At 44.8% G+C, this 23,285-nt stretch overlaps 1 protein-coding gene and 1 long non-coding RNA gene across 9 annotated transcripts in view; one reads left to right on the forward strand and one right to left on the reverse strand.

Annotated features, from left to right (window-relative positions):
* robo2 (roundabout, axon guidance receptor, homolog 2 (Drosophila)) overlaps nucleotides 1–23,285 on the forward strand; it is a 159,517-nt gene that overhangs the window by 15,464 nt on the left and 120,768 nt on the right. The window lies entirely within an intron of this gene.
* On the reverse strand, nucleotides 4,762–5,837 carry LOC130210316 (uncharacterized). Its single transcript, XR_008834785.1, has 2 exons — nucleotides 5,592–5,837; nucleotides 4,762–5,428 (listed from the first exon to the last, which is right to left on the reverse strand). It is a non-coding gene; the product is annotated as an uncharacterized LOC130210316 (long non-coding RNA).

A 23,285-nucleotide genomic window follows, 5' to 3' on the forward strand; every position in this document is an offset into this window, starting at 1 on the left:
GCAGACCTTTGAGTTGGACATAAAGCTACAGCCTGACCATATGAGATGGGCATGGGGTGAGTCTCACAGGTGTGTGGGGGTAGAAAGACAGCCACTGATCAAAGTCCTGAAGGACATTTGACACATGCTGCCTGGACTGTGTTTGTGAAGACTGACAGGCAGAACCTGAGCTGTGGATCAAATTACCTTTGAAGATGAGCACCCCCAACCCAGCAGGCTCAGGCTGGACTTCCTATAGATTATTCTAGACATCTCCACTTTCCATAAGGTGGGGAGGACGGTCACCATGTCGTTATGTTGTTTCAAGTGGTGGTTCTTTTAGTAATATGCAAGTGTTATCTTCAGACATAATCCTACTATGTGTGTTAAATGTAAAGCTCTCATACACCCAAGTAAACATAACACAAATGCTAATTAAATGTTTGATGTTTTGAATAGAAGAAACAGCAGAACTGACATTGTGCATGTCATAACCATATATCAAAGGTGGTTACAATGTTCAGTGCTATTAGGATGGGTAGTTGGTTTGTGATCCTTGGGAAATGGACTTGTGTGTTAGAGAGGAGGGGGCTGCTCTCTGCCTCTGATCCAGTCCCCTGCCTTCATGAGGGCCTCCCAGCAGCTCCAGGTGCTAACTGTGTGACAGCAGCTTGATCTATCGATCCCTGTAAGAGGGCTCTCCCAGTCTGAATGAAAATTCATGAAAAATGTATGATGTCTCCAGATTATTTTATTTTTCCGCCTCTCGTACTGTTTTTTAGCCTTTCTCTTCAGTACTCTCTCCATCTCCCCTTCTCTTGTGTAATGTGGATTGATCAGCAGGGGGGGTTGAATAGAGGCACTGACTCCTTGAAGGGCTTAAAGGTGAGGGGTGAGGGGCTGTGGAAGGGAAAGCAAGGTGAAGAAATAAGAGCACACGTATGATTGGTATTATAAGTGAAACTCGGTTTGAGAGTCACACACTGAGTAAACAAGGACACAGAACTGTACCTTGTGTCTACAGGAGCTATAGAGGGCCATTTTGACCAAAGCTCAGCCTCCACTTAAGCAAAAGCTTTGATTCTGGCTCCCATTATCAGGCACCATATACAGTACGTATGCCCAAATTCCATTTAAAGACAAATCGTTATTGCCTCTACATTACCTCACATCATTTTGCCTCTATTGACTTGACCTGACTTGACCTCAAACACTCAGTCAGAACAACAGCAGCCTGACTGTGATGGAGTGCGGGTGTAGGAAACGGTTTTGCTGGTGGGTCAAGTGCAGTTCAACAGGGACAATGCATTGAAGCTGTATAAAACTAGAAGAGTGTTCATATAAATTAATTATGAGAAGATGAAATCCCTCTTAGGCAAATTGCGGAGACGAGGAGAAATACATTATTTTTCAATATATATTACAGGTACGGCAGTATAAGACATTAATGACTTGTTGCAACTTTAATGACAAGTAATTTAGTGGATATTGAGTAGATATGTCCTAAAGCTGATGTGCAGGATTGGTGTCTGAACCTATCAAATGTGAGGCCTAAGGCACCGTGATGGACAGAATTAGCGCAGTGCCATTATTGTTGTTCCATAGTGCTATTTTCATTGTTTGAGCGCATCTCTCTCTTTCTCTTTCTCTCTTTAATATCCAGTAGTAGACTTTTAAAATAATATATATACATAGTAAGTGTTCACTGACCACAGCAATGACTTGATCAATCATTTTGACATTTATTTCAGTGACACCAAGATATGACCATCTGTAGCAAATTTTCTTTGTGTACTATTTTTTGTTTTCCCAGAAATAAGGATATCGCAGATCCAAAAAAGCAGGGCCATTTCTATGAAGCGCTGCATGCCGGTTTGTTCTGGGCCTAGGGCTTTCTCTGCTTTCTCTTTCAGCCAGGTCTTCAGGGGGGCTTGGGGAGCAGAAGCTGGTGGGGTGCTAAATCCCCCAGCATTGGCTTACTGCAGTGATTAGCTTTATCAGGTCCTGACATCCGTCGAGTGATTGTAAAGCCACAGCTAATCACACAAGAAAAAGAAGCATTTCAATCTATATCCATGTTGAACTGGGCTTGTGTGTATGATATGTATTGCCACCCCCGCTTGTCTTCTACCTCCCACTGCTCCCTCCCTCCCTCCTTTGTATTGAACACACCTTTGCCCCCCTTCCGTTCACGAGTGGTTGAGCAGGACCCCGGTGAGATAATTTAATTGCAGCTTTGAAACAGATTGAACTCAGAGTCCACTGAGCAAAGCGCCACTGCTGCTTGCTGGACATCAAGCTTGGCAGCACTCCCCATGCTCTCCGTTCAAGCAGGAAAGGTGGAGAGGAAGAGGGGGAAGAGGCCTCTGAGCGGTGCCTCTGCATTATTAATAGAGGCCAGATTGAGGAGACTTGTGCCGTTACGAGGCTAACTCTTTCCAACATGTCTCCTTTAAGTGTTGGATGTTGAGCATGTATGCATTTCCCACAAATGAGTGGACAGGAGCAAGAACTGCCTTATGTTGTCTGAGTCCATGATGCAAAGGCAAAGTGTGAGGATAATGCGGCGACATCGTGCATTTGGGAACATATTTCATCGTATGTTGCATTGTCCTGTACTTCAGGAGATAGAGAACTTGTAAACATGTTGTCTCGAAGGTACCGGAGCAACCTGTTTTGTAATCTTACTCTATCCCCCAACCTCTTTAAAACTGAGGCTCCATTGGATGGATATGCCGCATATACTCGGGGATGTGCCTCCTTTTCTCTTCTCAAAATAAACTAGGTCAATGAGCTGGTTCATAAATCATTGTGAAGCCTATGTCAGAAATTCTAGCTGCAGCAACCGCTACTGAATAAATTGCTACCACTGCGGATATCTATGTATACGTAAGTGTGACAAGGCACACCTGGGGCGCTGGATCCAGAGGAACATTTTAATTAGGCCCATCTTTTCAGGTGGATGGGAAGCATGTGTCGTTGTGCTCCAGGTACAAGCAGGTGGGGGAACAGTTGCACTTTTAATTTAGTGTGAAGTGTGAAATGTGACTCTGGCCCTCCGACGTTTACAGTGGGTATTTGTGTATTAAATGTATGTAATCGTCTGGGGAGAGAAGCTTTGCAAAGGAAAGCAACACACTTATCCTGAGATGTATCCTTTGCGGCTTCACTCAGTTTGTAACCTTTAAAAATGCAAATGACACAGGAAGGAAACAGATGTCTTGGGTTGGTTGTAAATTCCGCTTGGAATGGGATTGGATGACTTTTAAAAAGGTCCTTTGATATCATCTAATGTACCACTTTTGCAATTAAGTCAATCGTTAGGTAGCATTTGGTGCACGTACAACAAGGTAATTAGCGGGAAAATATATTTGGGAGAGGTGTGAGTGTTGAAGAGAGGAGGATGGTTCCAAGCTGTTCCCGTTGTGTCCAGCATGAGGGGAAGCTAATAAAGGGACAGGCCAGGAGGAGCAGGCCAGGTGGGTAGTCAGGCTGAGCTGTTCTGCGAGCCTTTCACAAGCTCATCTGGACTCATTATTCCATTTCAGAAATGAGAAAATGGAGTGACAAGTGAGCACAGACAACAGACAGGAGTGTACACAAACACCTGTCCTCACGCTCGTATAAACCCTGGTAGGCTGAGGTTTAATTTGCGCCGAAGTCCTTGAGAAATAATGAAGGGTAATGAAGGAAGCAGCAACAATGCAACCATTACAGCACATTAATGGCACAGGCTAAACTTAGGAGATTGAACGCTGTCCCAAAACGAGTCCCGTTAATTTGCGTTTAAATATGATCTATGTCTCAATGTCCGGATTGTTTATGTGGTCCGATTTGTGGAACAGAAGGCAATCATTGCGCCCATATATTTTGCCGCACCTTTGAATGAGTCTGTTTTGGCTCAGTTTATAGATTTGCAAAGTGGAGGGATAGTGGGTACCGAAAGAAAACAAAAAAGAACGGGACGATCTATATTACTTGATGGAGTTGGCCAAGTTTAATGCAGAAGGAAGTTGTGCGATTTAATGAAAAAGAAAAAAAAGCATGCAGAAAAGGTGAGAATGCGGTCCTGTGATAAAAGAGATGGTGAGAGCAGACAGGGGTGTGAGAAATATCTTCCCACTGATAAACTGTGAGAGAGGACACATCCCTGATTAAATGTGTCAGCTCTGTGTCTGTGCAGCTGGAGTTTGCTGACCTCTGTAAAAAGGTGTTGTTATCTATAGGGATTTACTCACACAGTGTCCACACACAGATATGCACACACACACACACACACACACACACACACACACACACACACACACACATTTCTCGCCAATCATATACAGCAGCATGCAGATTGCTCTCTCATTTATTAGATACAGATGGCCACAGAGAATGAGGAATTTCCCGCCACGATCCGACAGGTCTGAAGGAGACAGGCCGGCAGAGATGGAGCAGATATTTGGAAAACTCTGGCAGGGAAATAAATCATAGGAATACACTGTCGTCACCACCAGCACAGGTCAGAGTGCTGGTGGTGACTACAGTGTATCTATGTCTCACACACATGATAAGTCCTGAGACTTCACTTTTACTATCCACAGCGGGCCTTATGTCCCAGCTCTGACCTCCCCAACTCCACCAAGGGAACAAGCCGGTCTGTGTTACCTTCTTACTAGGGGTGCAACGGATCAAAAAACTCACGGTTCGGATCGTTCCTCGGATCAGAGTCACGGATCGGATCATTTTTCGGATCAGCAAAAAAAAAAAAAAAAAAAAATAGACAAGACAAATAAACATGTTTTGTCTTTTTGTTTATTAACACTTTTAAATTATTCAATTGAAATATATAAAATCAACTTAAAGTGTACAATTAACATCTTCTTTTCAACATAATCAATGAAAAACAACTTAAAGTGCAACATAAAAAGGCATATCTCCTTCCTTTAAACATGGACCAATGACCATTAATAAAAAACAAATTAAAGTGCAACATAAGAAGGCACATCATCTTCCTTGAAACAAGAGCATTATTATCAAAGAAGAATTAAAGAAAGAAAACAAAGCATACATGAGCTTATAATTTTAAATTCTTTTTCAAAAAGACAAGGGTGTCTACATTGTCTGGGGAGAGTGTGGACCTCTTTGCAGTCACTATGTCCCCTGCTGTTGAGAACACTCTCTCGGAAGGAACTGAAGAGCCTGGCACAGCGAGATAGCATCTTGCCATCTTAGCAATATGAGGGTATTTAAACTCATTGCTTTTCCACCATGTCAGTGGATCACCATCCACTGCAATGCCGCTTGCTGCCAGGTAGAATGCCACCTCCTCTTTGATGTCAGCAGGAGTCTTGCTGTCCATGTCTTTGCTGGCAAAGGTCTCTCCAAAAAGCTCTGCCAACGCCGACTTCTTTTGTGGAGGAGATGTGTCCAAGTTTGCTCCTGTTGGCTCTGCAGCTTGACCCTGCAGAAAAGAATAGGTCATTAATTAAACCTATTATTTATTTTCATGTTTCATAAACATGAAAAATGCGGCAATAACATTAAATGAATGCCATTATTACTGAAAATAAAAAATGTATGAAGATTTAAATTGATCATTTTAAAATAATGTTTTTTTCCTTTACCTCATCACAGTCTTCAGTGGCCAGACTGCTCACAATCTCAGTGGTGAGGTCACTGTATGTCCTCTGGCGAGGTCAGGGTCTATGTGAGACAGGGACTTAAACCTTGGATCCAGGGCAGTAGATCTGTGGAGGTAGTCCTGTAGAGTAGGGGGTGAAGTGTATCTGGGCTTCAGGTCCTCTCTAATGGCAGTCTTGACATCTTGAGTGATGGTGCTGTCTTCCACACTTGGAGCCATGGATTGTAGAACCTTGTTTTCAGCGGAAGGATCATTGACACAGATGGTAACGTTTCAGTGCTCAGCAGAGATGTAACAGTTTTAAGGGGTTTAAGCACCTGGAGGACCTCCTCTGCCACTCTCACATCATCATCAGAAAGGGTTATGATGTCTTTGACATTTTCTTGAGGGTCTTGTCGGTCAATGCAGAGTATATAGCTGCCTGCTGCTCCAGATAACGCCTAACATATCATAAGTGGAGTTCCACCTTGTTGGGACATCATGTATGAGCTTATGAGTAGGCAGCTTTAGCATTTCTTGCCTTGTCTTAAGCACATGAGCAGCTGTTGTGCTTCTGTGGAAGTAGGAAACCACCTTCCTGATCCTCCCAAGGAGGCGGTCCATCCTATTGACTGAGATTCCTTCTGTGATGCCAATTTACTACATGTGCATAGCACCCTATCTGTGGGCCCAGTCCTGCCTCATTCACTGCATTTATTAGATTTTGGCATTATCAGTTGTGACTGGGATATTAGTAGTGGGCCTCTTTATCTTCCATTCCTCCACTGCTTGTGTCAGTACCCGCGCAAGGTGACTGCCTGTGTGACTTCCGTAGAGGGGCGTGTCTGCAGCACCGACTTCTCATCTCCCAGTCTGCTGTGATGAAGTGAGCGGTTATTGTCACATAGCTCACCGTTCCTCGACGTCCACCCGCCTGTTGTGAGTGCAACAGAGGGTGCGCTCATCCACCACCTTTTCTTCTCCTGCTCATACAGACCTGGCACAATATTATCGCTGAAGTGGGTGCGCGACGGGATGTCGTAACGTGGCTCGAGCACGTTCAGCATGTGTTTGAATCCCTTGTTTTGCACAACGGAATATGGCCTCATGTCAGCACCTATAAACAGACCGATAGCGTTTGTGATTGCTTTAGCCCGGTCTGATTGTGGAGGAAGGGCTGCTTAAATGCCGTGATGAGCGGTTGTTGAGCCGCTTTGGTTTCACTCCGTCAGTGAAACACCGGGGTGATGTCGCTGTAAATGCGTGGCCATGCTCGATGTGTTTCCAGGAAACTTTCCACTGTTGTATGACTTTCTTGTGCCACAGTGCCTACACACCGTCACGGTTTTATCCACCAACCTCTTTCCTTCTGAATTCAATTTGACAGGGAAGCCAAAATGCTCCCAAACAGGGGATTTCCATCTAGTTCTTCTGTTCCTCCGCTCGCCATGACCACGCTGTGTTGCAGGTTTTTCTTTATGTTAGCAATCGCTATGTCAGCCACGTGTTACGGCTGTGTGTGGACTGAGCATGCGCACAATTTTTTTTTCTTCATAAATCAATCCGCGGATCATGCGCGTGCCGAACCGAAATAGATGATCCGAACGGATCACGGATCAATGATGATCCGTTGCACCCCTACTTCTTACCTTCAGAGGAGACACGTGTAGTGATGAAGATGGGGAATAAAGCAATGATGACGGCAACAATGGAGTAGTGCAGCAAGAGCTGCAGACAAAGATGGAAAAGTGTGGGGAGAAGGTGGCATAGAGATGAAGCACTTAATGCGAGCCAAGTTTGGGATGACCATTGACCATCTTTCTCAGCCCCGTTATCCGTCTTTTTCTCCCCCCTTTCCCTCACCTCTCTACTTCCACCATTGTGTCACCTTTGGCGTGTATAAAGTGGATTAAAAAATTCTGTGGTGCTCCGTCATGGATGCCACGGCCCGTCAGCGGAGGAGTGAGCCATCAAGCGGAGAATGCTGAGCCGGGCGCTTCTCACGCCCATTAGTGCCCGGCAAGATGAAGCACCCGTCGCACCCGTCGCACCGGGTTTTGTTGTGTTTCCTTTATAAACCCTACTCTCGCTCCTTCACACTCTCCCTCTTTCTCTCTTCATAGTGACACAGTTATTGATGGCTTCTCCACTCTGACAATGCAGGGCTATTGCTTTGTTTCTCCCGCCTCGCGTTTTGCCTCCTCTCTTTGCCCCCGCCCCCACGTGTCTCATCGCCCATGCTCTAGTCTACACCGTGCCGGCTCGGTCTGCTGCCGAAATACAATCTATATGCTGACATCGAGTCACTTAATTGTAGCAGCTTGGCAGCGTTGTTGTAGAAAGTGAGACCCTTCGGACAAGCATGTTCTGTCAAATGAACTTACCCTGCCATGCCTTTACACTTTTTGTGTTATCAGTTTTGGAGGCAGACTGAGCTGTACATTATTTAAATCTGTCTGCAGGCTGATTATTGATCTGCTTTAAAACACACACACGGGGGGAGAGGCTGATGCTCTCATGGGTGGATTTCTCTTTTGATATTTACTTATGGGTGTATTCTGTCCGAGGCCTGTGCATCTTTCAGACTATCAAATCATCACTACATTAATCCATTCTTAGCCTGTGTGGAGATAACCTAAGACATGGGGTTTCCAACTGCAGGTTTACTTTAAATTGTTGCACAGGTGTGCAATTTACCAGCATTTAGATGACTATGTCTGATACGATTATATTTGCTCTGTGGGCAAAGGGATAAGTGAGTGATAATACTTTTAATTAAAAATGTGACCCTGAGTGTAATCCCTGTAGACTCTGCGCGTTGGGAGGTTGACTTGACATTGAGTCTAGCCAGGATTGGATCCTGTCACCCCTGGAGAACCCTTTGCCCTCTCCTATCCACCCCAGATCTCTGTCAAAGCATCAGTCCTTAACTCAGGGCTTCCCACCGATGAATGTGTCCCTGTTGTGATGGACCTCCCCCACCCACCTTCCTCTCTCTCTCTTCTCCCTCTCTCACTCAGACCCTTTGAGACTTCCAGAAATGGTAATTCATCATATGCTTGGGAGGAGTTGACAGGGTAGAGGGCTGAAGTTCAGGCGCTAGCTGATATGGGTTTGAATCGAATGTCACTGGAATTGATTCACCCTCTGGCGTGTGGCATGTTGGGTTATTATTTCTGCACTGATGTTCCTTGTTCAAATGCCCATTATTCCCTTGGTTACTTTCACACGGACCCTCAAAACACACATTCATTCACACACATACATGCATGTGCACACAAATACTGGGTGCACACAGTACTGCTGGGGATTGATCTATATAGTGGAAGGGTCAGTACTCAACCAGAACCACGATTCAGCCTATTTATTTTGGGTTACAACTGTCACACTGCAAACTGGCACTCGTGACCACTTTAAGGTGTTGTGCACAAACTACTACACGTACACACCTACGCACACAGAACATGCTGAAGGTATATATCCTTTGTGGTGGTTTTTCTAAGAACAGTAGCCCGTTGGGAACATATGAGGCACATCAACTCGGCTTTATTGGATTCTCAACTAAACTGTGTGGATGGAGAGGAAGTAGGAGACTGGGGGAAGGGAGGAGGGGGTTACATGGAACAAACTCGAAAACTGGCCCAAAGAAGTTGAGAGTTCATAGTGTACAACTTTGCCATCCTTATGGTTTGGAGGGAAACAAACATCATCATCCTCCCTTCTCGCAACCTATGTTGGTTTGTGTTTTATTATTTTTGTCTTCAGCCCTTTAAACTTTACCAGGCTTCGCCAGGCCCTGAGCCACGGTAGAGTTATCGTGGGTCCGAATGTGTTTTCACTTGGTGATCTCTCAATGGCGTCGACAGATATTGTGTTTGGCTTGCATTACATTTGCTGTAAGGGACACCTACCAGCCACCATAGCCCTTAACAGCTGCTGACCAGAGTTGAAACCCGATCATCCAGTATCTGCCGTCTCTCCCTTTCCCTCCCTCCATCACTCTCTTTCCTCTTCCCCCGTTACCACTCCCTTCCTCTCCCATTTCCTTTCCTGCTTTTTGAAAGTGATACTCAAAGCATTTTGATCGCTTTCAAAAGTGAAGGGAGACGAGATCAAATGTTGAAGAGTGTGGTTTCTGAGACAGCTGTGGTTGCATTCTGTTTTACAGCCTGACCTTTACATGACTGCACCGCTGCATGCACTGGGCATATCAGAGAGGAAGTTGGGGTGGCGGCTGTGTCTAGTTGAAGGTGACCTTGTGTGTTACAGAGTTAATGGCTTCCCATTTCGATGTGGAGTGTGTCCTAACTGCTGCCTCTGCCTGTTAGAATGCTCTGGGATCAGTCCCGGGCTTGGCCGAGGTGAAGGAAAGGACACACAGGCTTAATGTTGTTCATTCAGCGGCCACCAGTCCCCTACATGGACAGCAACCATACCGGTGAGAAATACAAGTTCCCAGCTTCAGGACCAGCAAAAATAAGTGATTTCAAACAGGCAAACGACCTCAGTTATGCGTAAAGCAGGGTGACCAGGTGCAGTGAGATGACATCACATGGTGAATGAGATTGGGAACTGTGGTATGTGTGGCCACCTGCTTCTGCAGCTGGGAGGATGATTAGCAGGTAGCCAGGCTGATTATTAACTCGCCAGACACGCATCCAGCCAAACGGACAGACAGACAGACCGGGACACTGGCAGACATTGCACATTGCCAGATATGAGACTGCACATTGGTTGGCACAGTAGAGAACATACAGACTCGCCCAGACCACTTAAGCACGAGCATGGCCAAAGGCCAACTGAATGGAAAGCCGAATACCCTATTCAAATGCTAAGCAGAATGTTATCTCAGTGCCTCTCGCTGCTGGCCCTCATGCCCTACACTGTCCAGGGCAAAACTATTAACCAACATGCAGGTGCCTCCCATGTTTGCCGGTTCCAGCGTGTGTGTGTCTTTAGCGAAGTGCATCGGCAGGTTTCTGCATCTTTCTCTTTGCTTTCCGTGTTGACGAGAAATCCATAAGGTACAGTGTTTGTGAAGAAATAGCTTGAGTAAAATTCAAAATAATCTATGTTGTTGTTAGTGTATTTCCAATGATTGCTGTTGATAATATTGCCATACACTACAGCAGCCACCACCCTGAGACAGAAATGATGGCAGTGAATCATCTTAAGCGTGGCTGTAATTGCAGGGATTTGTCTTGGATCCACCCGAGATCTCCTTATTCCGCAGGAAATTAAATCTAACGACACTGAGTGATCACCGAGGGGTGTGTGGCTAACTGATGAGCACGCTCATTTGACTCCACCGATCTTTAAAAGCCATTAACTCTCTCCTGTTTCATGCACAAATTAGGCCTCCACCCACAAAGGCACACAGGCGCAGCAGCACATACATGTTTGGAACTCGTACACAAGACAGGGTTTGCAAAGGCACACATGCACGTGCCCACACAGACACAAACACAACATCTAACCGACTCCCAAACCACAATTTTGTCGTCCAACTTGCACAGTAAACATTTGCACATTTGAAGCTTAAATGGCACAGTAAGGGGAAAATGAACCCCCAGATGCCACGTTGTAGCGGAGCTGAAAAGAACAGTATAATTGGCCAACATAAGCCATGCCCTGGCATTAACTGTGGATTTTACATGGAAGCTCTTTCCCCAGTCTTTCTTTCAAAGGTCCCTGTGGTGCTCATGTGGAACAGACACATGAATTACAACTCTGACACTTCATGAATATCGATTTGGCTGCTGTTGCTGTGCAGGAGGTCATGGGAAATTATATTATTCAAAACATGTTGAGTGGGATACATCTGCAATTAGTCTGTTGTTTGTGCAACTAATGTGTTATTAGCTTAATTGCCTGTTGTTGGTAATTCACTTATGCTCACACACAACCCTGTTCTGTGAAAAACATCAGGAGCATTAAAAATTAACTGTAATTTAGAAATATTGCAGACACACTAATTGTTTTCATGATCCCTGCATGAATAATCTGATTCCAAACAGTACATTTGAGAAGAAGGAAATTGCTCTTCTTATCACATTCTAAAACCGTCGAACAGAAGGTGCTCATCTTCATTATTTAGCTCCATTCATCAGTTCAGGGGGTTGATAGTCCAGTCATACCTGCGGGTCCAGATAGACTGACCTTTGGACAGCTCTGGATGTGACCTCTGACTGACCATCGATTGACCATCCTCTGACCCCATGGCTTGGAAACAGAGCTGGACACTGGTCCATTTGGCAGTCTGGAGAGCATCTCGAGCAAACACTGCTAATACAGTTACCCGAGAGTTATTGGCGGATGTATGAAAGGAGAAATAGCAGGCGAAGGCAGGGTTATTCCTGTGTCAGAGGAGGAAAAGCACAGATAATTCAATTACAGGCCAAGGGATATGAGCATCTGTCAGCTTATTCATTCTTATAGTACTCACATTCTGTTGTTATGGCAGTAACCTCAAAACTAGATTGCCACCGGATTTCACTCTTTACCTGCTTCATGAAAAATTGGTATTCTGACATCTATGAACATTTACCCATGTGTGTTTTTTGTATTTTATTTTCGCTGACAAATGGACTTTCTGCTTTATAGATTTTGCACAATCCTTCTACATTTGAGTGCGAGTGCTATTATCTCTCCTCAGCATCTTTCTACTCTGCAACCCCCACCACTCCATTTCTCTCTCCTCCCCTAAATTGCTGTTCTCTAACTGGCTGTAGATGATACAATTTCAGCCCACCAGCCAAAATGCCCATCCCCCCTTTTGCAATGAAAAATCAAGGACTGACTGCTGATACAATTAGCCACATTTCTCATAAGCCTTAATACGTAAGTTGACTCGATAAAGGATGCTGATGAGGGCAGGGGACAGCAGTTTGATTGGAAGAAAAAAAGAAGGGTTTTCATCATTCATCAACATCACCCACTGGTGCCAACTGGGGTGTTGATTGTCCTAAATATTCTTGGACCTGAATTTTCACCCCCACCTCAACCGACAAGAGCATCTCACCTCATCCGAGTCCATGTGCCAGCAACACCACCCTCAGTCCTCTCTCTCCCTCTGTCTGTCTCTTTTTTCACATGCAGCAGGGGGATGGTTGGCCCAAGAACGTGGCATCATTAACTTTCTGGAGTGGCAGACGTTTGACGTGCATTGGGCTGTCCTGTCCCACCCCCTGCTGGGTGTCCCTCAACCCCCATCACTCCTTCCTGTCATCCTCCATCTCTGTGTTTCTGGCTTCTTCTCCCCCAAAGCTATTCACTTATTGTATACACTTGATGTTCAGTCAAGGGTGAACGGGAGGATGCATTTAAAGACACATCTCTGATTTCACCGTCATAGGTGTACCAAATGACCGTTATGTACGTGTATGTATTCTATATGGTCGTGTTTATGTGGTGCTGGAGGTAGATTTGTCAACATGTATATAGTTTGCGTTATTATTTTGGATCCACTAACACTCTGTGTCACGAGTTTTGGTTGTTACCACCGGTGTGGCACGTGCTGCTGAGCTCCTTGTCTCATTAATCACAAGCCCTTTGCCGGAGCCCTGACAACCCACAACCTGGCCTACCTCCTCCCCTGGTGCGTACTGGGAAGGCTCTGCCCCATTATCTGCTCATAGTGAGAAGGCAACACAGCAATGACAGCTGTCAGTGGTCATTTGAACAACCCCCCTTTTCTATTGAAACTCCTCACTTCACATATCCCCATCAAGCTTTTTGGCTTTCCCTTGCCTCGGGTTCACAAGTTTTGAACCGTTGGGAGCAAAGGTCAGTGGACTTGCCAGGTCGTCACGGCAACTCTCAACAACATCAGATGTCAAGAGATTTGGCCAACCATAACAAAGCAGAGAGCTCCGCTTGGCTCGCCCTCAGAAAGCAGCGGATGCAGGGCAGAAGGGGAGAGAAGAGTCTTTTTGTTAAGCGTTGCTCTCTCCCTAGGCTTTGGTCTTTGTCTGTAGCGATGAGGGTTGTGGTTCGGGGGTATTTCGGGTTACATGGGGGAGTGTTAGGGGCTTGTTGGGGTCCAAGTCAGTCTTGTACAGTGGGGTGCGAGTGCTCAGAGCGATGCCATGGTCTAGTTGTGTCATCAGCATGTAGCTGAGCTGTCACTCGTCTCTAATTGGCTTAGATCAGCTCAAAGCTCACTGACCCACCCTCTCTCGCTCTCTGCCTCGACCCCTCTCTCATTAGCTCTTTTTTTCCTTTGCCAAACTAAGACAATGGTCTCCACATGCTCCTTTCCATTGGACCGTTTGATCCAAAAATCTCTCACGTTCCAGCAGGCCTGTCACTTTCTCTGGCTGCATGTGAATCCTGTAATGGAGCTTGGTCCTTGCAAATAGCAGGCTACTAGAATGATGAGAAAGGATGCAGAGGGCAGCTCGATCTAATCCTGATTGCAGACCTGATTGATCTAGGCCCCGGGGTCGTCACAGGGTCAGTACATGGACTGATAATAACCTGGATCATCCTAAGGGAATAAACCTATCGCGGTACTTTCACATGCCATTACACCTTGTATCAATCCGAACAAAAAATTACATCAGTCGTCTCCACGATTACTGTTAAAGATGCATCCTAGCACCTCATCAGCCAGCCATTCTGAATCCTGCCAGAGTGGGTGTTCCTTTTTGGCCAGAGTAGGATTTACGAGGGTTCAGGGAATGACCCTCTCGTGAGCATCTCTGATGATATCCTAATTGGATGGGGTGACCTTTCTTCACTGTAATTTTGAAGCGTTCGTGGTCGTTTGGGGTGGGGACAGATTAAAAAGCAGCAGGGGTGGGCTGATTGATGTGTGCTGTGGATGGTGTGGTTGTGGATGGACAGTGACAGGTAGAGGGACAGTAACATATGAGTCCACAGCTGTTGAAGGAGAAAGGATGTACAGACTGATGCATAGGAGGTGGCAACAGCCAGGCCTGACTGATTGCTACCTTCTGGTACATTATCCCCTGTGATGGCTGCAAAGAGTGTGCTTGCTATGATTGAGTGGTGGGGTCGGTTAACTGTCTGGTTTTACCAGTCTAACTTTTATTGTAAAAAAAAATTCACATCATAATATCACTGCATGTTATATTACTTATTCACACCATTTATAATGTTCAGCAGCAACCGGCGTCGTGGTGATGAAGTTCTTCCCAAAAAGGGAACATTTAAAACATTAAAGATCAGAGAGAAAATGCAGTGGAGGTGCATCAAACAACAAAGACCATTCATGGAATCATCCGATAATGAAATTGATTATAAGACACGAAGTGTCCCAGGATCAGTCAGAATTGAGATCAATGAGTACTTGATTAAATTGCATGTTTGGTTTTCCGAAATTAATTAGAGAAGCATGTCGCAATATTTCCAAAAAATAATACATTTTTCAAGTTGGGACAAGTAAAAGTGAGCGGGACAGTGAGCCACAACCAAGTGGTTATTTGGATAAAACACACATGTATTATATGAGGTTCATTCTTATTTTTACATATTTTATCATAATGCGTGCATGGTGTAATATTATTGATATAAATGCACTGTGTGTGTATATATATATATATATACTGAATATATATTTGTGGTATAAATACAGTATGTGAGTGTTTCTGCAATTTAGTGTATGTTAATCCCTGATTCGGGTTGTCTTTTTAGATTTGCATTCATGTCTTGTACTGTGCTCACAAAGCTCCCTGCATACATTTATTTATCTGTGTCAATATGAATTTGCTTTTCTTTTCTTTGTAGCCTGAATGAGTTAAAGTGTGGTGAATGGGCTTGTTTTGGTGCATTGACTGGTGGATCCTATTTTGACGGTGTGTGAAGCTGGAACTAATTCCTGCATATTTATTTGGCTTGGTCTAAGCAAGCTAACCACTAACCTTATTTAGTATTCCAGGGTGTGCTAACAGGAAAAGCCTATTGGTAATGGGAAAACAGCGGCCTTTGGAAGATTGTGCGTGGACATTTTCGGGAGCTTCAAAATGTCAAAATAATTTGTTTCCTTGCAAATGAGTGTGGATGCAACAACTGAAGGTGCTAGGTATTTCGTTATTTTATGTAATTTAGTCCCCAGCTAATACCTGGAAGCCGTACTATAATGCTGAGAGGAAATAATCAACTCGATAAACGACTGCCACAATATTCTAGCAGCCCTAACTGTATTCATAAGCTTTTGCTCATTCTTGTCAAAACTGAGGGTGTCAGTGTATGTACCATGTGTACAGCCTGTGTGCTACAGTGTGTACTTGACACATGATAGATCTCTTCCCTGGTCAGATTGACTCTATAAACACAGGTCTTGATCTAGCTCTCATTGACATAGTCAGACACACCTAACCTCAGTTAAGCCCTTAATCAATATTCTAAGTTACAAAGATAAAAGCGCATGAGGAGGAAAGAGAGCCTCATCCCTTTCCCCCAGCCATCCATCTCAACCAGCCTTGAGGTGCTTTTGTTGTGGCCTGCATCTGCAAATATCAGCTTTAACAACCAAAGCAAATATCCATGACGCGGCTTGTGAAGGCAAGGCCTTGAACTCCCTGTAGAACAGGTGTGTTTTTATAGCACCGTATTTCTTCTTTGTTCTTTAATGCTCCACGGTTCCACATTGTGTGCGTGCATGTGTGTATTTCTAAGCGGCTGAAGCGCCACTGTAACGGTGTGCCGGTCCCAGCAGGGGGGCCGCGGTCAACCCTGTGCCATGTGAGAGCTACAGGGAGCGGCCTAACGAGGTGTCCAGGCAGCTGACGGCTTTGTCTTGCCGCCTGTGAGAGGCGATGGCACAAATAGTGTCCTGCAGAGAGTCCTGTCTGTTCCTTGTGTCTGCCTTTCTCCTCTGCCCAGCACTTTCGGACAACAAAAGGAAGCTGTGGGAGTCTACATTGTGGCATCAGGTGGACGAGGCGCTGTGCCTGTCCCCCAGTTCCCGCCTCCCCCTCCCCCTCCAGACCACAAGACATGACACACACTTGAGCCTGAGAATGGCTTTGAATTTGCGTCTCTGTTGGTAGGCTCCTGTGCTATCTTCACTGGATAACTATCATTTTATTACATTCCCCATCCTCTTTTATTGTTCCATCCCTTTCTTTCTTTCCTTTTCCCTTCACACTAGGCTGAAGTGAGTGATAATCCACAAGGCAGTCAGTCTTCTCTCATCTGTTTGTTGCTTGTATTTGTCTCCAATCTTACTCTCTTTGCTCTCCCCTCTAATGCATGAACTGCTACACTTGAGTGGGCATCACACCTATTAAAAGCAGCACAGCGCCTGTGTTTGTCCTGGCCTTTCCTGCTCCACAGGAAGCTCATCTAGAGCCCCCACTAGTTAATGCCACTGCAGGAGGTAAGCAAGAAACACGGACACCTCTGTGGATCCCCTGCTTACTGGAGGGGGAGATTTGATGCTTCTTTTAAAAGGCCAAAGTAATTTGTCTTTGTTGTTTCTGTCTCCCAGGGATTGTTTAAAGAGATAAAGACTGAAAGGGAGCAAGTGCATGCTAGAAGACATGCTCTCCTTTCTAGATAGTGTGAATGTTTCTTATCTGGGCCATTGTACTGAAAGCTGTGTTTTGCTCTGTTGGTGGATGTTCAGGTTTCTCTGATGAGCTTTTCCATTTGTGTAAAGTTTCCTCTTTGCTCAGTTTCTTTCAAACAACAGCTGTGCATTATTTCATCCTCACAGTTCAATACCAAATGGAGACAAATTCACCATTAATGCATTTGGTATCTTAAAATTGCACACCTTTTAGCGTTCTTTCGTGTAGTAAATAACACTTTTCCAACACCATACAATGTCTGAATATAGCCTTGTAAATCTCCACCAATGTTTAATGATTTGTACAGCAGATCTGACAAAAGTGGTCATATGTATTGTTCCTCATAACAAAGACTACAAGCTATGATTCCTCAGCCTATGTTACAGTCTCCTGTGATGGCCAGAGAAGCCAATTGCTCTGATGAGTCAGCATTATGAGCTGAATGTCTGTATTAAAGCCGGGCACGCTCCAGTCATGTAGAAGCAGACACTAGAACAAAGGGTCCACACCGTAGAACTGCAATGTTTTAAATGTGAATACCACTTGCTGAGCTCAACCGCAGTGTTTCCATGTTGTTGGAGAAGTCGGATTTATAACAGACTAACACAGGGGCAGACAACCAAGAGAAAACCACACAAATCACAGAAAGGTTCGAATGTAATCCCAAAGGACTACAAATCCCTTCTTTGTTTGGAAACCATGAAACCGGATTCCTGTAACAAGTCTCTGATCAGTTGAGTCTCGGCCCCAAGGACTCAATTAGACCAGAACGGCCTCATCTGACCAGGCCTTTATTTTTCCTCCTTCCTTCTCCCAGCATGTTGCTACCACTGCAGTTGAGCTTTCTAATGCCCCAGACTAGAAGCCCAGCCACACAGCACTCTGAGCAATCACTTCGCTCAGCCTCGGCCCCTCTCATTACACACCAACCAGCATATCCCATCCCTAGGATATGTGTATGCATGTGTGTTGCTGCCCACTAAACCTGTGGCACTCCCATTTACTTAGTATTTTAATTGGCGGCATGAGCATCGTAAACATAAATTTAAAACACTGGCATAAAATAGCTATTGAAACATCCCTGAAGTGGAATGCAGAAATGCAGAATTTAATTTCAGTCATTTTGCCCTCCTTCACTTATGATTAGAGTGAATTATGGTAATTTCTTGATTTTGGTTCTGCCCCTTCTTGTGAGCCTGAGGACAGACTTCTTGCCTAAGCTTGACATAAGATGGTAATGGAGCATGTGCAGCCCACTGTATCCACAGTGTCAAACACTTCCTTTGAGGTGCCATAAACACAAGCTGTACTTGGTGCTGCATGTTTGTCTTCAACTTCAAATATATAACTCTTTAATCTGCGGTTCATACTCAGACTTGTGTTAGTCTACAAAGCGTGACGTGAAGGAGGTCGGTGGAAGATGAGAAGCGGAACAAAAAAATTGCTGAACTGATATTACAGGTGCATGCATTATTGTGTGCATGATAATGAGTGAGTATGTGGGATAGAGAGCGAGAGAGAGAAGCATCAGCAGTCGGGTCAGCGATCTCCGTATCTTGGCTTCCATTGTCTGGAAACCCAATAACAGACCACCGATTCACATTCAATCAGCGATTCAATCAGTGATTCAGATAATACAAGTTGAATCAGCCACAGTGCTTTCTTCACACGAAAGTCAATTAGAGCTTCATTTAAAAAGCAAAATTAGTCCTTATAGATTTAATAATTGAGCTTGGGCTGTTGGGCACTGGGCAAAGCTCGGGACATTGTGGTTGGACGTCCATGGGGAAATGATTTCCTCCTCGCCAAAGCCCACTGGTAATGACTTCTGTTTAGTCTTGATAATGTCTACTAATTAGTTAATCAAAGACAATGGTCCACTACATACACCTCCCACCTTAGCAGCTTCTGTCTGCTTCATTGAGCATCAGCTTTAGAGTGTAAAGCTTCAAAAATCCCCATTCACTGTCATCACTGGCGGTCACACCTGGTTGGGTACGGGGTATGCCTGCAGCAAGATGTACAACACATTTAATTTGCTGAACTGCTGTTAATAGATGCGTGGACAAAGAAAATGCAATGATCTGTGTCATAAAACATGTAGGAGGATAATGAAATATTACAAAAGTAATACACTTCATCCCAAACGCCATGCCCGTCAGAAGGTCGATTTAAAAACCCTCTGGACTGGACAGGCAGGGAAAACCGAGCATTGACAAAGTGTCTCGGCACCCCTTGAAGCTGCCATTGTTGGGTGAGTAATACTCTGTTTTCTCCATAATCAATTAGTAAGCCTTCATTAGCTGGGCCATTCATTACTCTGGCGTGTCGGGGACGGGACATGGTGCAGTGCTCGCCCCTGGGATGGGCGCGTCACTGGGTGCTGATACATGACGAGGCTCTCACAATCTCTCTTGCATCTAAAGAGGACAGAGCCATTACTCTGTTGCACAGCCGAGCCAGCATTACTCTGCGTGGTCAAATCAACATTACTTTGGTGTTACTCTTCCAGCCAAGTGAGCATTATTCATTTAAGTGACACAGCTCAGTAAATATATATGTACTGCTCTGACTCAACTAAATATTCATTACACCCAAAAAACAACCATTAAAGCTGATTTATTTTTAGAATAGAAAAGCGAGCTCTTCTCAAAATGGCTGTTTCTTCGAGAGGTGAACGCCCGCAGTACATATTCGGGGATCCTTAAGATTTGGAAGTGCGAGCAGCCCCGCTGTTGGCTTTCAGCTTGAACCGCATCCAGACACTTCCCAATTACTGAGTTTCTCACAGCCCTTGTGAATATTACAGTAGCTTGTGAGCTGCACCAGGAATCATTAATGTAAAACAGATGTTAGGCGCATTCCCTCGTGCACCAGCTCTCATCGCTGGAGTCTGTACCACTGCAGCAATAACTGATCTGCCTGTTTGGATGCATATACTTAATAGAAACAAAATTGTTTTATATATATATATATATATATATATATATATCTGTGCTTTGGCGTGTCAGCTTGTGTGCGTGTGTGTGTGTGTGTGTGGGCAGTGTTAAAGATGCCCACAGCACAATGTGAGCCATCTCTGTGTGTAATGGCCTGTGCTAAAGAATTATGATGAGGGGCAGGCAGAGATTAACAGAGTAAGATATTGAATGGCCCGATGATGGATGTGAGCTGTTTGGGGATCAATTACACAAGAATAAATTAATTCTGCCAGCGACATGCTCATTAGGGAATTGGTGACAGGGGGGCAAGGGGGAGAAAGAAATGTGTCACTGCTATATCTTATTAATGTTGGCATTTTTTAATATTTCCTCTTTTTACTCGTTCCAATTTGAATTTCCAGACTTAAGGAGAATGTACACTACCGTTCAAAAGTTTGGGATCACTTAGAAATGACTTTATTTTTCAAAGAAAAGCACTGTTTTTTCAATAAAGATAACATTAAATTAATCAGAAATACACTCTCTACATTGTTAATGTGTTAAATGACTATTCTAGGTGGAAGTGTCTGGCTTCTAATGAAATATCTCCATAGGTGTATAGAGGCCCTTTTACAGCAACTATCACTCCAGTGTTCTAATGGTACATTGTGTTTGCTAATCGCCTTAGAAGACTAATGTCTGATTAGAAAACCCGTGCAATTATGTTAGCACAGCTGAAAACAGTTATGCTGGTGATATAAGCTATACAACTGGCCTTCCTTTGAGCTTGAAGTTTGTAGAACAAAATTAATATTTCAAATATTAATCATTATTTCTAACCTTGTCAATGTCTTGACTATATTTTATATTCATTTGATAAATAAAAGTGTGATTTTTCATGGAAGACACGAAATTGTCTGGGTGATCCCAAACTTTTGAACGGTAGTGTAGATATCATAAATGTGCGTGTACCAAACATACATTTTATAAGTATACTGAACACGATCATATTTGTACTCACAAATTGAATTTGTTTGCATATTTCCGCACTTCATATCTCCCCTTTCTGTGCACCATATTGCTGACCTTGTTTAAAGGCCATAGTTAGGACTAGGAGCTTAATTCCCTCTCCCACTGAAAAGAAGCTGCTATCAACCTTGGACCTGACAGTGTAGTCCCGTCTTTGTGTTGCCCACTGCAGCTAGATTTGGCTGAGCAGATAAACAGAGGAAAGTCAACTAATTACGGGAGCAGCTCGTATCAAAGGGCCGCTGAGCGCTGCAGATACGGGAGCCAACAGATGTGAGCAACAGCTGCCATGTTGAGTGTCAACCTTCTCGGTGCTGTCAGTCTCCATTTGCCCTGTGCACGGGTAAATAATGTGTTGTCTTAATTCATTTGCCTCCGCGTGCAACAGCCGGTGCGTAATGGATTCTAATATTAAACATGATTCCGTTCCAGTGTGCAATTAGCGTTGCGGCTCCACCTATTAACACTTACATATTAATGACGTCTCCCAGAGTTTGCAGAATGGTCGTCATGGGCCCAGTCATTGTAGGAGTGGGTCACACCAACTGGCAGGCACCAGCGGTTTGGGACCCATCAGCCTGCCTGCCAATGGAGGCACTATGGAACTTCTGGGGTACTGCGGCAGAGCCAATACAGCAGCCCCCCCTCCCCCCTCCACAGGGAAGGCTATCCTGATGCACTGGCTCCGGGGGTGGGCACACAGACGGACAGGCGGGGTAGTTGCCAAGCTGGGCCGGGCTCGCTTTCTGCCTGTGTGTGCACAAATGTCTGTTTGGGGGGTTGGGGGGGTGTTCGATGTGGATAGACTGCTAAGTGGAAGTTGGGAGGATGGTGTAGGGGTGTGGCTGCTAAGTGAGAGTGGTGTAGGGTGCAGACTGTACAGATGGGGGGATGGAACGTCGGCTTGCTGAGCAGATGTTTTCGGGGTGTATGTTTGTCTTAGGGGTGTGACATGGTCAGTGAAGGGCAGTCAGGGGCCTATAGGGAGGACATTAGTTGTTGAGCCTGCTGCTCCTCGTGAAAGTGAGGGTGGAGACTTGATGTGTGAGGTTGAGCTTTGCCCTCTGTTAATGGCCAGGGTCTGAGAGCAACTTCCCTTTGTTTAAGTTCCCTCTTATCAAGGGACTTGAAACATGTGCCTCGTTAACACAGTTTTAGGACTATGTTCATGTGGCTGTTGACTCTATAGGCACCGTATATATTTTTGATCTACCTGTGCCTCGTGGCGAGAGGCATTGATAAGCTACATACATCACCACGCTCCCCTCTTCCTCACCCCAACCATCTGTCTGCCGTGGTGTGCTATTCTGTGCTACACAGCAAAAACAGATTGAAGATTTTATTAAGGCTGAGAAACTGTCAACTTCTTGACAGCTTATGATCTGGACATATGCTCTGATGCACTGGAAAGATACACACCAAGACCAAGCCCATCCCTACCACTCTTTTTTCATCACCCGGGTACTATATCTTGGTCTATACATTCACACTCCACCTGAAGTTGAGTAGAAGCAGGCTTATGTTTTTCACATTTGGTGGATTTTAAGTATAATTGGTAGATAGAGACAGGTCTTATAGTGTGGATCATGGCTGTGTAATGATTCTCTCTTTGCACATGGATGAGAGTGCAGGCTGGACACCAGCGCTGAATGGGAATGGAATGAATGCTGGGTGGAAATGAATTTCTAAAGGCCATGGTGCTTCATCACAGGCCCAGCAATGCCCGTCCCACTCTTGCCTCAATAACACCAGAATTATCACTCAGAGGGAGGAGAGAGCGATGAATACCTCCAGCTACTACTCCCTGGAGATGATGGTACCCCCACCCCTCCCCGGTCCTTTCTCTTCTACACACTCATGTATGTACCACACTCTCCACTCACACAGGTAGAGATTGGGGGGGGGGGGGGGGCAACATTATGCACTAATGGTGTGTTCCATTAATCATACAATGATGAAGGCCATTTCCTTATTTAATTGGCTGCCAGTATCTCAGTGTCTTTGTTGCATGTCATTTTAGACTCTCCCTGGCAATATGCGTGCGTGTGCTCCACTCTTTTAGCGAGCAGAGTGCAGTGTGAGGGCATGGCTGAGAGCTTGAGAGACATCAAACAAGAGTCTTTTGTATCTGTTGGTAGCATATTGCGAAAAGAGCAAACCACATCAGTCAAGCAAACCTGAATGTAGGCCATGCAGTATTATCAGCCTTCA

Source organism: Pseudoliparis swirei, chromosome 20 (assembly GCF_029220125.1).
Source record: "Pseudoliparis swirei isolate HS2019 ecotype Mariana Trench chromosome 20, NWPU_hadal_v1, whole genome shotgun sequence".
NCBI lineage: Eukaryota > Metazoa > Chordata > Actinopteri > Perciformes > Liparidae > Pseudoliparis > Pseudoliparis swirei.